Genomic DNA, 15,986 nt, shown 5'->3' on the forward strand with positions numbered 1-15,986 from the left:
GCTAGCTGCACGACGTTAGCTGTCGCAATTTCGGCCAAATGAACATAGAAAATAGGTTGCGCAATAGTTGTTTGGTTGTTATCGTTGGGTTGTTGTGTGTTTATATTCGATTATGTTAATGGTGTTCTGCGCGTTATTCCTGATTCTAAATGGACTAGTACCGTTCTCGATTGATATCCGTATCGCATATACTATCGTAAACTTATGCAATATTTCCAAAAATGGATATGTGAGTTAGCAATCTGTGTAGCAAAATGAACTTTGAAGTAGTGTCTGTTCAATGCAGATGATATATGTTACACCATTTCTGTTTCGGATCAAGATGTTAAATTGGTCACTCAATTAAATCTCTGAAGATAAATTTTGGGATTCATATTAGGAAACCCACTAGCCAGGAAAGTATGTTATACTTTTATATAGTAAAAAAATATACAAATAAATAAAAATAATAATAAAAAAGAAAAAAATGTAATTACTTTTTTTTAGAACACCGCAGTTTGAAAACTACATGCACCATCATATACGTGCTCAATTATATGAATATTCAATTTTAAAAATTGTAATAGTAAAAGCGAAATGAATCTCATCGTTTATGCCAACTGTTATGACAATGTTAAATAATAATAATAATAATAATAATAATAATAATAATAATAATAATAATAATAATAATAATAATAATAATAATAATAATAATAATAATAATAATAAAAGTTTTATTTCAATTACTTAGTCGTTTACAATGACTAAACCCGCCAGAGAATAAAAAAAACAAAAATAGTAATAGTATTTATTTATTTTTTTTACGTTTACAAGACTGGCGGACAAACCGTTCTTTAAGACTTCTAACATCTATGCACGGCGTAATTTTGTAGTCTAAGAATACTGCAATTATATGTCATTCTTGTGTAGGATACATCCTTTAGTAAATATATCCCACTGCAGCCTTTTGACAATCTGAAATTTTATGCCAGAAGAATTTTAGTTTAATGACAATTATGCCAAACAGTATTAGAAACAAAATGTCACATCTAATTTATGAACTTCACAAATAAAAATAAGTTCTGTGAGGATAGACCAATTTCTCTTTAGTGGTGCTTGGCTTTGTTTGACTATATTGGTATGACTTGACTATATTTGTATATGAGTCATAGAGTTGCCAGCCGGAGGGTATAGACCTGCACGGGCCGGGCTTGGGCGGGGCGACACAGTTATTTCTTTGGGCCGGGCCTTGCTTGGGCTGGCCGACACTGACTTCTCTTCAGGTCGGGCCGGGCTAGAGCCGATCAATCGAAATTCTTTAATAATTATTGACTTTCGTTAAACGATAATTGGAATAAAGCCAAACGTTGAAGAAATGTGTCCTTGCAAATGTTACAAAGAATGCAATAGCTATTTACAGTTTGTGCTGCTTAGCGGCTCCACTTTCACTATAGAGGATTGCAGGCATTATGCGGTAAATTGAGCTCTGACTTTGACCTTCACTGAACTCAAAATATAAGAAGAAGGGGTGGAATGTTTTGCCTGTCGCTAAACAATATTGCCATCTTCACTTTACGCTAAAAATCAATTAAGTTAGTTTCTTGTTAAAGTGAATGGAGTTTTTGTTTTCTCGATGACAGGCAAAGTTCTAGGAGGCAATGGTACCATTCGGGAGGCAAGCGTCAGATTGTGAACCATAGTTTATAAACTGTCTCTGAGGGTTAGGTCAAATTTAGTACTAAATTTTGAGAAAGATTGGAACACTAGCTAATTTTTTTAAAAAAATATCGGGCCGGGGTCGGGCCAAAAACTTTTAAAATTTATCGGGCCCGGGCCGGGCTTGGGCTAAGAATTTTAAAAAACTTATCGGGCCGGGCCGGGCTCGGGACGAAAATCTCCAAAACTTTTCGGACCCGGGTTGGTCCGGGCCTAGGTACGTTCGGGCTGGATTGGGGTCGGTCCAAAAAATTCGGCCAGTGCAGGTCTCTACCGGAGGGTAAGAATAAGAGATGACACTAGAAGATAAGAATTGGCACGCTTAACTATTAAAACTTCTTGGAATATAAAACGAACTGAATCCAATACATTCCACATATCAAGTTGTGTTGGATGGTTTACATCCTGAAAAGAGGGACATGGATTTAAATACCTGTTTTCTATTCGTATTCTTAAAAAACTGTTTGGACAACTAGAGGTCACATACATAATACCACATGTTTTCATGCAATATGGAAAGTAAGAAAGATTCATCTATTTCTTGTAAGACCCCTTGCCTCACGAGAAGAGAATCGAATACTTATATTGTATTGGAAACAACAATAGGAAATGGATAGACAGAGTCTTATCGTTCACGCCTTTTTCTGCTGAGGAGAAACCCAAAGAAACACACAAGATGAAATAATGTGAGATTCCATGCGTGATTCTTTTAATTGTGAACTGAGTTAGAAGGTTGACCGTTCACCTAACCTTTGGTAAAGAATACTAATAATTTTAAGAATTTTAATTGCATGTATGAAATGACTATCAGTTTCGTTTTAAATTTGTATTTTCCCTATAAACACTGTTGGCAGAAAGAAAACATGAATCAATTGAAGAAATTTGGTTGAAGTAAGCGTAATACTCTTTCTCAGCTAAACTCCACTAACGTCCCATGTAGAACTATTGACTCTGAAGTAAGTAAATAAATAATAATTTTGAATCAAGCAATGATACGTAGTTAATATTTTATCCATGTGTCTGTTTTATCATTAGGAGAAAACAGCTCAACTGTTAAAATATAATAAGATGGCTCCGGGGCGAGTTTAATGTCACTTTTATCAAAATACATATTCTAAGAGGGAGAGAGGGTTCAAAGTATGTCAAAATACAGTATCTCATTAACCTCTCAAGTTAGGGATATCAAAATTGATATAGGTGCCGTGGTAACTCAGTGTTAGAGTGTTCACCTCTTTTGCTTAAGGTTCCTAATTCGATCTCAGCTCTCGCCAAGTGAACTTTGTGATGAACAAACATCATGTGCGTGGATTCTTCCGTTTCCTTCATTTCATCATTATTGTCTCATCGTCATAGTCTCCCTTAACCTCGACCATAGTTGTGAAACGTTAAAGTTGAAAAAAAAATTTTTTTGAACATACTCTTCATTATAACTTAATCATCACGTTCCTCAGCGTTTTCGAAATGTGCGATTCCTGGGGGAATAATTTCTAAAATTCTTAATTTCCCGTTTCCCTTCATAAAATTGACAGAATGAGGAAGAGTGTCAACCATCCAAATGAATTTTTTGAACATAGCACCTGCAGGGATGGGTTTTGTCACTCTACTTTGTGATGCGTATTTTAATGGATGGAATGATGTTGAAAATTCCTGCAAAATAACGCCTCTACCATTTGAAATGTATTTTTTGAAACAATTAACACTTAAGTAGAGCTGATGTACACAGGGTGCTCAAAAAGGTTTCCACAGTAGACTCTATTATTTGTTGCAGGAGGAGAATGATTTTTTTTTTGTGAACATACTTGGAATATTTAGCTATAAGTTCTGCTATAAGAACATTTAACTTGTGAACATACTTGGAACCGACGATGACTCTGCCACATCGATTCACAGGAAGCTGCTCCCTGTTTATGAGGAGGACACATTGGATCGCAGCAGTATCCAGCGGTGGTTGCAGACGTTTAAAGAAGGCGATTTCTCTCTACTGGAGAAACCACGATGCGGTAGACCATCGACGGTAGTGATTGATGTGAATAAGGAGACCATTAATCAAATCATCCAAAATGACAGATGTGTTACGACACGACAGCTTGCTGAAATGACTGGTTTGTCATTGGGTAGTGTATCAGTGGTACAGTCTCTAGGGTACAGAAAAATCTGTGCACGTTGGATGCCTAGATTATTGACATCAGAAATGAAAAAGATGAGGAAGGATGTGTGCGAGGGTCTCATGACAACCTTTACTGAAGAGTAAAAACAGTGTTTTGACGACGTCATTACCCAGGATGAAACGTGGTTGTTTTTGTCCGAACCTGGGAGCAAAACACGTTTGAAGGCCTACTTGCGCGGTAAAACATTTGATAGTGAGATGTCAAGCGATGATGTAAAAGTCAATCCCCAGATATTTACCAAAGTGCATTTACATCATGGAAATAACATTGGACCAGATGCGTCACAGCTGGTTGAGGCTAGATTAAGTACAATCAGTGCATAACTCGGTGTTCCAAGTATGTTCACAAAAAATTTCATTCTCTTCCTGTAACAAATAAAAAAAATAGAGACCACTGTGCAAAACTTTTTGTGCACCCTTTATATTCGTTTCACTTTAATTCAAATAGTCATCATAAAATGGGAAAGGAAAATCAAATAGTTTCCATAAACTTTTCTTGCCAATATATATTATTTGCAGGAATAAATGACCGCCGAGAAAACCATGGAGCAATGCTTAACAAGATGGTTGAACGGAGAAGAGCAATAACTACGAATAACAAAGAATGTAGACGGCTGAATGATGAATTGGGAGACAACGAAAAGTACACGGAATAAATATGTGAAGAAATAACGGAGCTTTAGCGAAACGGTAGATATGATCTGATGTATCAAAAAACACAAGAATTAGAAGGGAAAGCTAACAAAATTACACGAATGTTTGAAATCGAAGATCAACAAGGTAATGTAGTCATTGACTATCAAAAAATCCTTAGAATTTGGGAGGAATACGTAAACGATCTCTATGATCAGAAGAACCGTTCCGAAGATATTGCGATCCAAGCAGTCTGGGTGACGGACGAGGTGGATGATGAAGAAAAACGACCCAATATGTTGAAGATTGAAGTAGTACAAGGCATCAAAGACTTGTGAAGGACGAAGGCCACCGAAGACCCCGATATACCAACACATTTCTTCAAGCGATTAGGAAATAAAGCAATAAAAGTACTAACTTCACTAATTACATGATCTATCTGCTTGGAGAATGAGCAAAGGATTTTCTTGTTACAATGGTTACATTACCCCCCAAAAAACAAGGAAAGAAGTGCAAGAATCATTGTACCATTAGCTTTATTTTCTACACTGGAAATATTATTACATGGATATTGAACAAGTGACTGGAAAATAATATAGAAGAGATGTTGGAGGAAGATCAAGTGGAATTCGGAAAGGAATAGGCACCGAAGATGCTATTGGGTTAAAGAAAATTACACCATAACGTGCAGGGGTAGATGATATCACGCCGTCTCCCGTGCCTAGGAAGTAGAAAATGCCAAATACATTTTTTGAGAGAATAATAACGGCGTCCTCCGCATACCTCCTTACTTTTACCCCTAATAACGTGTTCTTGAAGTAAAAGAAGAATTGTGTTCGTGTTTCACACACTGGGAAAAAGTTTTGATTGGGTCAGTTGGACAAAACTTCCAAAAATACTTAAATAAATCGGGGTCAACTGATGAGAACGACAAAATATTCGCATCCTGAATATAGGACAACAAGTGAATTTGCGCTTGAATGAAGGAGAAGTCAATAGAGTGGAGATTGAAACAGGAGTCAGACAAGGATATAATATGTATCTTCAATTATTCAACATTAACAGTGAATGTTTAATGAAGGAACCATTAATATAAATTAGAGATTTCAACATTGGGGAATAAATCATTAACAACACCAGATTTGCAGATGATACGGTTATTATAGCTGGAACCGAAGGAAGACTATGGAAGATGATTCATAAAATAATTTACAATGGGACACTTATGGAATGGAATGCAAAACTCGAAAGTATCTGTGCAGATATCTAATTTCTATAAAACTGTTGCGATAAAGTGAACTTCATAAATTGTCTAAGGGTACAATTGGCAGTCTATAGCAATTTAATATAATTATAATTGTAGTCGTTTTGTTCTCATGAACGCAATAGGCCTATATAATTACTTGTAAACTATTCACTTCCCCAACTAATGTATTCCAATCTACTGTAAGGAATATATGCATACAGGACCAGATCCAGGATTGTCTGAGAGGGCGGGGATGCACCAATGTCTATGAAAATAACTAATTACACTGAAACTCTTCAAAGTGACATGTGACAATATTCTTTACCCCTGACAACACTGATGCATAAAACGGAGGAAAATATTTTAAAGAGGGTAGTAAGTGTTATTCAGGAAAAAATGTTATTCTTTCCTCCTGGCTTCTGTGTTTTTTTTTCCTACTTCACAAATGCTGTATTGTTTTCCTTGGTGACTCCTCTTCTTTCAACTTTCTGAAAATCGACTTAAACCATTGCTTCTGATTTCTTTTAAGCCCCAAACGGAAACAATTAGTTGGTACCAATCACATTCTCTTGCCATTCGGCTCTTCCTGGTCCCCTTCCTCCACATTTCTCACACTACTTCTAGTAAGTTGGGCAGCATGTTGGTACGTGTGTGGGTTAAAAAAAAAACTTTTTCAACATGAATGATGAAGCAAATCTTCCAAGCCTGTTGGTCATGCAAGTGTATACTTATATGGGCCGCTTAACGCAGATCGTGCATCTTCAACGACCTTGGTATTACGGAGGAAAGAGTCACGTGATTTCTTTCGCTGCCATGCTTGGCAAACCTAAATGTAAAACAACCAACTTACATGAACGAGCACATACACGATAAACATACATGAAGAACCGGAAAACCATCATGCAACTTTACAGATTTGGGAAATTTTTAACATGCATGAACGAGGCCATACACGATCAACTTGCCGGTGGTTTTATCATTTTTCATGCAAGCTGGACGGACCTAGCCAATATATGTTGTATCATGAATGGGGCTTTCATATGGATAGTAAAACACAGAAGTGCATACAATTGATCACTCAAACAGTAACGGTATTCTTCAGTGTCAAAAATACAAAAAAAAAAAACAATCCTCTGTCTCTCTTTCTTTTCGCTTTTCATTTGAAGTACTGTTATACCGGATGCCCATTTATGTAAAATCCAACATACTGTATTTGCAAGATTTCTCCTTGCGAGACTCTACGAACCTAAGTCAAAAAACATCCCGACCCTGTGGATTCTCTCTTTGTGTGTGTGTGTGTGTGTGTGTGCGTGCGTTTGAAGAAAGAACAGCCAATGAATTGTTTTCGTGAGCCTAATTGTTCGATTTGTTGCTGTAGAAAAACTCTCATTTCGCTAAACTTGACAAATAATATCATAAAATATAAATATTAATTAGAACTGGAAAATTTACACCGTTATTAATAATTATTAAACTTTGTCTCCTTTGAACCAAACATGCAAAATTCACACGAAGTTACTAATACCGATTGCACAAACTCGTGTTCGTATTACGATTTCACGTTTCCTCTTGTTCACACTAGCCTCCATTAGACATCTTCACACCTTTCAATTCCGAGCGCAACTCACCGGCCGGGAGTCCGCTACGCCCGGAGGAAAGAAGAAATCAGTGTTGCCGTCTAGAAATACTATAACAATATATCACCTTTTATTTTTCTCTTCTTTTTAATCGCCAAGATCTTTACTTTTTCAAAAATTTTAAAAATATGTTACAACAATTTTTCTCTCTTTCCTTCAATGTTTTACAATATAAGTTATATTATTTTTAATTCTTCTGATTTTGTAATAAAAGTCGTCCTGACGATTTTCCTCCAACTCAGATTCAGTGGCGGCTTTTGTTACAATTTCCCCCGCCTTGAGGGAAAAAAGACACATCTGGCAGCATCATGAACTCAGGATACAAAACAATGCTAGGAACATAAAAATTCTCATTATTATATTGCATATATTAGAAATTTATGTTAAAAATTAGAGAAACACATTAAAATTTATTTTATTCTTTAAAACTTTCAAGCACCTTATTTCGACTAATAAATTTGCATATATTTATAATTAACATGTCAAACTTATCTTTTTATATGTAAAGTATTACTAAAAGTTTATTTTTGGAAAGACTTATTTGCAATATATAATAACTTACGTATACCTTAATAAAAGTTTATCTTTGGAAATATTTATTTACACAATACAACTTACTGATGCCTTTAAAAAAGTTTATCTTTGGCCAAAGATAAAATACATTTAATACACACAAAGATACTAAAACACTATTTTGTCAGTTGATACCGAGCATTGCTGTCTATTTAAGCGTTACTATCATTCTGGTTTCTCCTATGAAAATACTTCTTCACTTCGGAAACATGAGCCCTTCTATATGACTCTTGGTCATCATTTTCATTCGAAAGTAAAAGTGTATTGGGTGTAAGGAATCTCCTAATCACAAAAGGTCCGATCCATTTGTCGCTAAGCGACTTAGATATATTTTCTCTTATGGACGATTTTACATGACTTCTAACTAAAACTCTGTCATTAATTTGAACAACAACTGGTCTTCTCCGTTGATTCATTAGTTTTTTCCTCTTATTCCAAGCCTTTTCCATATTGGATAGGGCAGTCTGCCATAACTCCCTACCTGATTTAACTTCAAGATCAAGATCTGAAATGTGCCAACGGTTTTCTAATGGTGTAAAATTCGGACGTCCATAATAAAGTTCCATTGGAACACCTTTCAGTCCTGAATGTTCGCAGATGTTTAAAGAATACTGGAGTTCTGGAATAAGATTTGACCATTGTGTTTGTTTGTCTGAGCAATAAGCTCTCATCGCCGATTTCAGAGTTTTAATGAATCTTTCCGCTGGATTCGCCTCCGGGTGGTATGGGCTAATTCTTATATGTTTAATACCCAGTCCAAAGAGAAACTTAGAGAAATACTCCGATACAAAAACCGAAGCATTATCAGTTGCTAGAGTCTCCGGATACCCTAGACGACTGAAAATGTCCATAAACATCTTAGCTAACAAGGTGGAAGTAATCTTCTTCATTTTCTCTAAGACTACGAACCTGCTTGCATAATCGATTCCTATCAAAATAAACTTGTAGCCCTGTGAGGATGGGAGTTGACCAATAATATCATAAGCCCAACAAGAATTTATTCTTTTTGCTATTTTAGATTCTAAAGGACCCATCTTCTTTTGATTCGATTCCTTAACACGCTGACAAATATCACACGATCTCACATATTGCTTTACATCCATCACGACATTATTCCACGTAAATCTTTTCATGATTTTCCTTAACGTTCGAAAAACTCCAGAATGAGAGCCCGTAATTCTATCATCATGAAAATATTCAATAATAATACGTTGTAGTCCTTTTGGAATCACTATTTTGAAAGGATTTATGACAGAATTCGTTCTTTTCATCAAAATCTTATTATTTAAAGAATAACCTGTAACTTGTTCACCTGTTTCTAGTCTTTCTATTATTCTCGATAGTTCAGGATCTTCCTTTTGCAAAACATCTATTGGCTCCCTAACTAATGGCAAACGCCAAGTATTTGCTATTTTCATATTATTCCTAAATGAAGGCAAACCAATAGGACTGTCACAAATATTGAACTCAAAAGGATCATGCATCCGTGTTAAAAAATCGGCTATAATGTTATCTCCTGAGCGGATGTGGTGAATAACAAAATTAAATTGACACAAGGTCTCTACCAAAGGGCCATATTTCAACAATCTCTTTGAGTTGTTTAGGATCCAACTCAAGGCTTTATTATCGGTATATATATCAAATTCTGAAATTAAATAATGTTTATATCTTGAAATTGTTTTTAGGAGACTGATAAACTCAATCTCGTAAATACTCCTATGTTTGTCTGCTTCCGAGAGTCGTTTACTATAAAATGCGACAGGGACAGCTATACCTTCATCGTTTTTCTGAGCGAGGACCCCTCCAATCGCACGTCCTCCCCCGTCAACATGAACTATGAACCTTTTATTTAAATCTGGTGTTTTAAGAACTATATTGTTAATCAACAGATCTTTCAACTTATCCAGAATCTTTTGTTCCTCACTTGTCCAAGTAAATTTTCTATTAATAGACTTAAGTTCACTTAAAGGAACCATAATTTCCTGCAATTGAGGAACAAATTTAGAGTAATATGAAAAAAGTCCTAATATCTTCATTAAACCCCTTCTATTCCTGGGTGGAGGTATATTTCTTATCGCAGACACTCTAGATGGATCTATTTCCATAGTGCTACCGTCTATAATATAGCCAAGGTACTTAATTTTCCTATAAAAGAACAAACTCTTCTCTGGAGAAATTGTTATATTATATTTTCGAAAACGATCAAGCACCTTAATCATCAATTTCTTATGTTCTTCTATAGTTTTTGTACTTAAAAGGACATCATCAAAATATATGCGTACACCCTCACTAACCAAATCTCCGAGAATCTTTTCCATTGCCCGGGCGAGTATATTACCTCCAGTCTTAATTCCGACCGGAATTCGAGTAAATTGATAACTACCCTTAGGTGTTACTATGGTAGTTATTTCTCTAGAGTCTTCATGGAGGTAGATTTGTAGATATGCTTTCTTAAGATCCAGTCTGGAAAACACTGTATTACCCGCCAAGGCAGTCAAACATTCCTCGAGATTAGGCGAAGGATATACGTCATTAACAATCAATGAATTCGCTTTACAGAAATTCCCGACTAGACGATGCGTACCGTCTTTGTTTTTCACGAGGAAACACGCACTGGCATAATTAGAATGATCGACTTCGACTAAAATCCCTTGATCAATCAATTTCTTAATTTGAGAATCAAAAACCTGTTCCTTTTGTCGAGGTATCGGAAATGGTGTTTCTTTAAAAGGTTTTTGTTCTTTCAAGTATAATCGACCAACGAAGTCTTTAATACATCCTACTCTTTTATTTATAACATCATTATAAGATGTTTTAACCTCAGATACAAAATCCTCAATATCCGAACCCGAATATTTCCAAGTCTTAAGTTTATCTTCCTCTTGAGTAGATTTATTCACCTGTGTGTTAATACAATCACTTTTAGTAGGTTTATTCACCTGTGTGTTTAGTTCAGGTTGGTTCCTCCCCTTGTGAGTTAACTCCGGGTCTAAATATTTTTTATTTCGATGTAATAATTTGTAAAAGTTATTAGCCTGTTCTAGATCAATGTCCGAAGCTTGCGAATCACTCTCAAAATTATCCACCGGAGAAACGTCCCTCTGTGTTAATGGATTCTCTTTTGATACCATCTGGTTACAGGTGACATCATCACTCTTCTTTTCAACCTTCCTTTTCTTCTTTTTATTCTTTTTCCTCTTCTTTTTCTGTTCAACACAAGAAACTATATCTTCTTCCCGAATATTCATAACCTCAACAGGTGACAACACCTGTTGGAGTGCCTGGTCCCTTTCACGTTGATTGACGTTCACAACACCACTGGGTTCAACTAGATCTTCCATCCGACCTGGGACTACTGAAGCAAAACCATAATGCGATGTGTTAGTTGAAATGTTACAAACGTCTGCTTCAATCCCATTATCGCATATACTTCGATCCCCTATAGGGTTCTCCTCCATATTACGAACCAGATCTCTAAGTTCTTTTAAGTTGGAATCACTTGGAGCAGTAATATGCAATAATTTCCGTTCAACGTCATCTAAACTTATTTCACATTGCACACCAATGTTCTGAAATCGATTCAATTTCTTCTCCGAACGAAGATACAACGAAACCATATGTTCTTCATCGCCATAGGATACACCAGGATGTGAGTACAAGAGATCATCACTCTCTTTCATAGCTACATGTCCATCATCCTTACGACGTTCTCTATTATCCATCATTACTGAAACTCGACCATCCGAACGTTGGCCATCACGATCACCCGATGGTAATCTGGAAAAATTTCTCTGTTTCGATTTAAATTTCGTAGAACTTCCAAAAGATGTTTTAGAACTATCCTTTCGAAAGTGGCCTACCACATCTCCTGATTTAAATCTAGATTGCGGATCCCGATGGTCAATCCGATCGCCAGATCTAACTTCCGATGAAGATTGTCTTAAGGTTCCCGGAACCTTAAAGTTCCCGGAATTACTATTCTGTCTTGACTGGTCACCCCTATCTCCGGATCTAAATCCTGTATAATCACCATCCACATGATTAATTCTTTTAAATTTTAATCGAATACGTTTATTGCCATTCCTAAGCACTAAACAATTCGATGCATAGTCTATGGTCGATTGAGTTCCACGTAAGAATGGTGTGCCTAATATACAGTCACATGGCAATTCATTCACCACTTTAAATTTAATTTTTTCAAAGTGTCCGGAAAAATTAAGAAATAAAATAATTTCCGCATTCGTCGAAAATTGTAAACCAGATGCTGCATCTACAGTTCGTTCGGGAACTTTTCTAATATATTGAAGTGCACCACACTTTTTCACCAACCTATATGTTGTTAAATTAAAAGATGACCCACTATCCAAACAACAATCAACTCTCTGTCCATTTATAATTCCATCGATAAAAGAAGCTACTGTATCACTTCGTTCGGAAGGAATAATCTCTCGACCTGGAAAACACGGTACTTCAGACTCGATTATTTGTCTCTGAGGTTTTACAAAATTTTTATCTGACCCCGAAAAATCATGAACGGAGAATACATTATGTCCTGAAAACTTTCTGTTATCAAATTTCCGAGAAGAACTAGGAATAATATTGTTTTGACCTTTACTAGATGTCATTCTTCTATTAAAGTCTAATTGACTACGTTGTCTTAATACATATCTCTCAGAAATTTCAATCAGTTCTGATCGGCTTTTAGGAACATAATCATCTAACATTCTAAAACGTATTGAAGGGTTCATACCATTCAATATTAACTCAACTAATTCGCCTTCAGATCCTACAAATCCTAAGACCTTAATTGAATATATAATTGATCGAACATAATGGTCTACTAATTCCGAAAGACCTTGCCTACGAAATATTTTCTCCGATATTAAAGTATGTTTAGAAACAGAAGTCATAAATAATGAGGTAAATCTCTTACAAATTTGATCCCAATTTAAATGATTTTGTAGGGCACACTGTATTTCTCTCAAACAGGCTCCATCACATTTCGATATAAGAACAGTCAGAATCATTTGTATTGAATAACTAGTGGAATTCAACAACTCTTCAATTCTATACAAAACCTCAAAGGTCTGTAAACTATCATCACCATTAAAATTTTTAATATCCCGGAACCTTTCCTCAAGATATTGACTAGTTTTATTAAAAGTATACTTTAACATCAAGTTACCTTCAATACCTTGATATAAATCTTGCCTAGAAACTCCAGCTTCATTTGATTGTAAATTATTAGGTTGTGAAAACTGAACGTCATTACGCTCGGGAAATCTGGATGTCAAAGGGTTAAAGAATGTAGTGTGAGCAGTAAAACCTTTCGGCGTTGAATTCCTAATCTGAGTTACTCTTTGATAATAATTACGCATATTTAAATATCTATGATCTTGTGCCTGACTACTCGTATTATTCTGATTTGGCATTTCAAATTCAACTCTCCTAGAATATGGATTAACGTTATTTACAGAGGAAGCATTGACATCTCGACTTGCCCTTGATAAATTAGAACACCCTGTATTATGCTCACTAAGATTAAGGCTAACGTTTCCTAACCTTGAATAATTATTAATCCCCCTTATATTCGATGGAGGTGTAAGAGACATTGATATTTCACCAATATTACTATTACTATTATCGGGAAAGCCAGTACGATCAACAGTAACGTATTCCGAAAATTCCTCAGGAATATCAATAATACAATCATTCAACTGCGAAGAACACATGATTAATAATATAACTAACAATTTATACATAAATATTAATATAAACAAATAATATATTATCAACAAAATGCCTAAAGTACGGTAACACTACAGAGATAGTACCACTACACCAGCAACAGCACTCAATATCAACTGAACAAAAGTAACTATGACTGCGATCAGAAATTTCGTTCATAAATACGAAATTCTCAAATATTAATGCAAATTAAATCCAAATACTTATTTATTCAAGTTTCTGATTATCAATTCCGTGAACAAACTGTTTATTAACACTTAATACTTATTCACTTAACATCACAGTCCAAAGCAACCGAACTCTACTAAGGAGTAAACACTTATGCGGTTGAGTGTACAAATTAATCTTATATTGAAAAAATAATGAACGCTATTTCTAAATAAACTCGTTTTTTTTTTATCTACTAAATGAATCAAAAAAAACTCACTGAATGAACCGGAGTTGCGCTCGGAACTAACTTATAACGCGCCCGTAAAGAATCCGGTCAGCAGAAAAAAAAACCTTCATCAATCGGGCGCTTTGGGTGCGGGACATCTAAATCTTCTTTTATACAAGATCTCAGCTCAATCCTCCCCAACAACCCTTACCTTTTATTGGTTCAATCAGTGTTTCTTTCTCCTTCAACTTTCAGTAGAAAATAGCGTACAAAAATTCGGCTGCAAAAATATAACACCAACATACATACACACAAATTCTGGAAATAATCACACCAAATCCTTGATTTTATTGTTTTTATTATATTCCAAAAGTAGATAACAAATATATTATTAGAATAAAAAAACAAATAAGCAAAATGCGTATTTGAATGCGATGTGAATCAACAATAATTCCAACGATTAATAAATATATATATATAATATGACGTATTTGAACGTTACGTTAATCAACAGCAATTCCAAGGAGAAATTTAAATCTTTTATTTAATTCTTTGTATATATACGAATTCTTAACAGTTCTTAAAGCTATCTAGTGACAATCTGAAACAAGCAAATGTCAATTGATACTGATTCACAAATTAAGGGGGGGGAAACCTCCACCTAACCTTATGTATTATATAATTGTACTTTAATTTCTTTCTTTTATTGAAAAATTTGAAAAGCAAATCAAGACTGTATAGACAAGAGACAATATATGAGCGGTCACGCCACACACTAATATCAAATGGTACTGGGATTGATCCAGTCAATTTATTAATATTAAATTTTTCAATTACTCTCTTTCTAATACAAAACGTAGTATTTCCAGACAACAATGTAATGTTTCTCCTTCTTCCAATGCTGAAAATGTCATTACCAAGGATCGAGCTGAGATTTATAGTCCAAAAAACGGTAATTGAATACGATAACGGATCAGACAACTTCGCATTTATCGAACAACGGAAGAATCCTGCTTAAAGAACGAATACTACTAGACAACCAACAAGAACTAATGAAAACATATCCCTAACAGTTAACGAGGGTCACAAGGAAGTAAAATTGAAATAGTTCTTACCTTCTCAATAATGGTCTTATACCTTTCGTTACCAACTCTGTTTCGCTGTCCTCCTCTGAATGGAAATCGACCTTCGTTCTGGCTTACTAAACCAACTCCAAATACCACAAATAAGTAAGAAAAGACGTAAGATACTATCCTCTCAAAAGGAATCAAATAACGTATTCAAGTAAACGGAATAAAGTGGAGTATTCGAATTTATATCGAATCTTGCTCCAATCAACGATCTGGTAATATATGTAGTTATCCAAAAATCATTCACTTTCAATTCTTTCTTTTCAATACCAGAATTGAATTGCACTAGGAATTAAAACAATCCCTTGATTTTCACGACCCCACTTTCTTGCTCCACTTATTTTTTTTTTTTTTACGAGAGTGTTTCGGTTCACTCTTTCTTTTTTTACTTCCAGATATAACCGTTATTAATAATTATTAAACTTTGTCTCCTTTGAACCAAACATGCAAAATTCACACGAAGTTACTAATACCGATTGCACAAACTCGTGTTCGTATTACGATTTCACGTTTCCTCTTGTTCACACTAGCCTCCATTAGACATCTTCACACCTTTCAATTCCGAGCGCAACTCACCGGCCGGGAGTCCGCTACGCCCGGAGGAAAGAAGAAATCAGTGTTGCCGTCTAGAAATACTATAACAATATATCACCTTTTATTTTTCTCTTCTTTTTAATCGCCAAGATCTTTACTTTTTCAAAAATTTTAAAAATATGTTACAACAATTTTTCTCTCTTTCCTTCAATGTTTTACAATATAAGTTATATTATTTTTAATT

The 15,986-nt window shown here is 35.1% G+C and overlaps 1 protein-coding gene across 2 annotated transcripts in view; it reads left to right on the forward strand.

Annotated features, from left to right (window-relative positions):
• LOC145683752 (potassium voltage-gated channel protein Shaw-like) overlaps positions 1–15,986 on the forward strand; it is a 151,290-nt gene that overhangs the window by 26,221 nt on the left and 109,083 nt on the right. The gene's annotated exons all lie outside the window — the stretch shown is intronic.

The sequence above is a fragment of the Thermobia domestica genome, chromosome 4 (assembly GCF_964235325.1).
Source record: "Thermobia domestica chromosome 4, izTheDome1.hap1.1, whole genome shotgun sequence".
In the NCBI taxonomy this organism is placed as follows: domain Eukaryota; kingdom Metazoa; phylum Arthropoda; class Insecta; order Zygentoma; family Lepismatidae; genus Thermobia; species Thermobia domestica.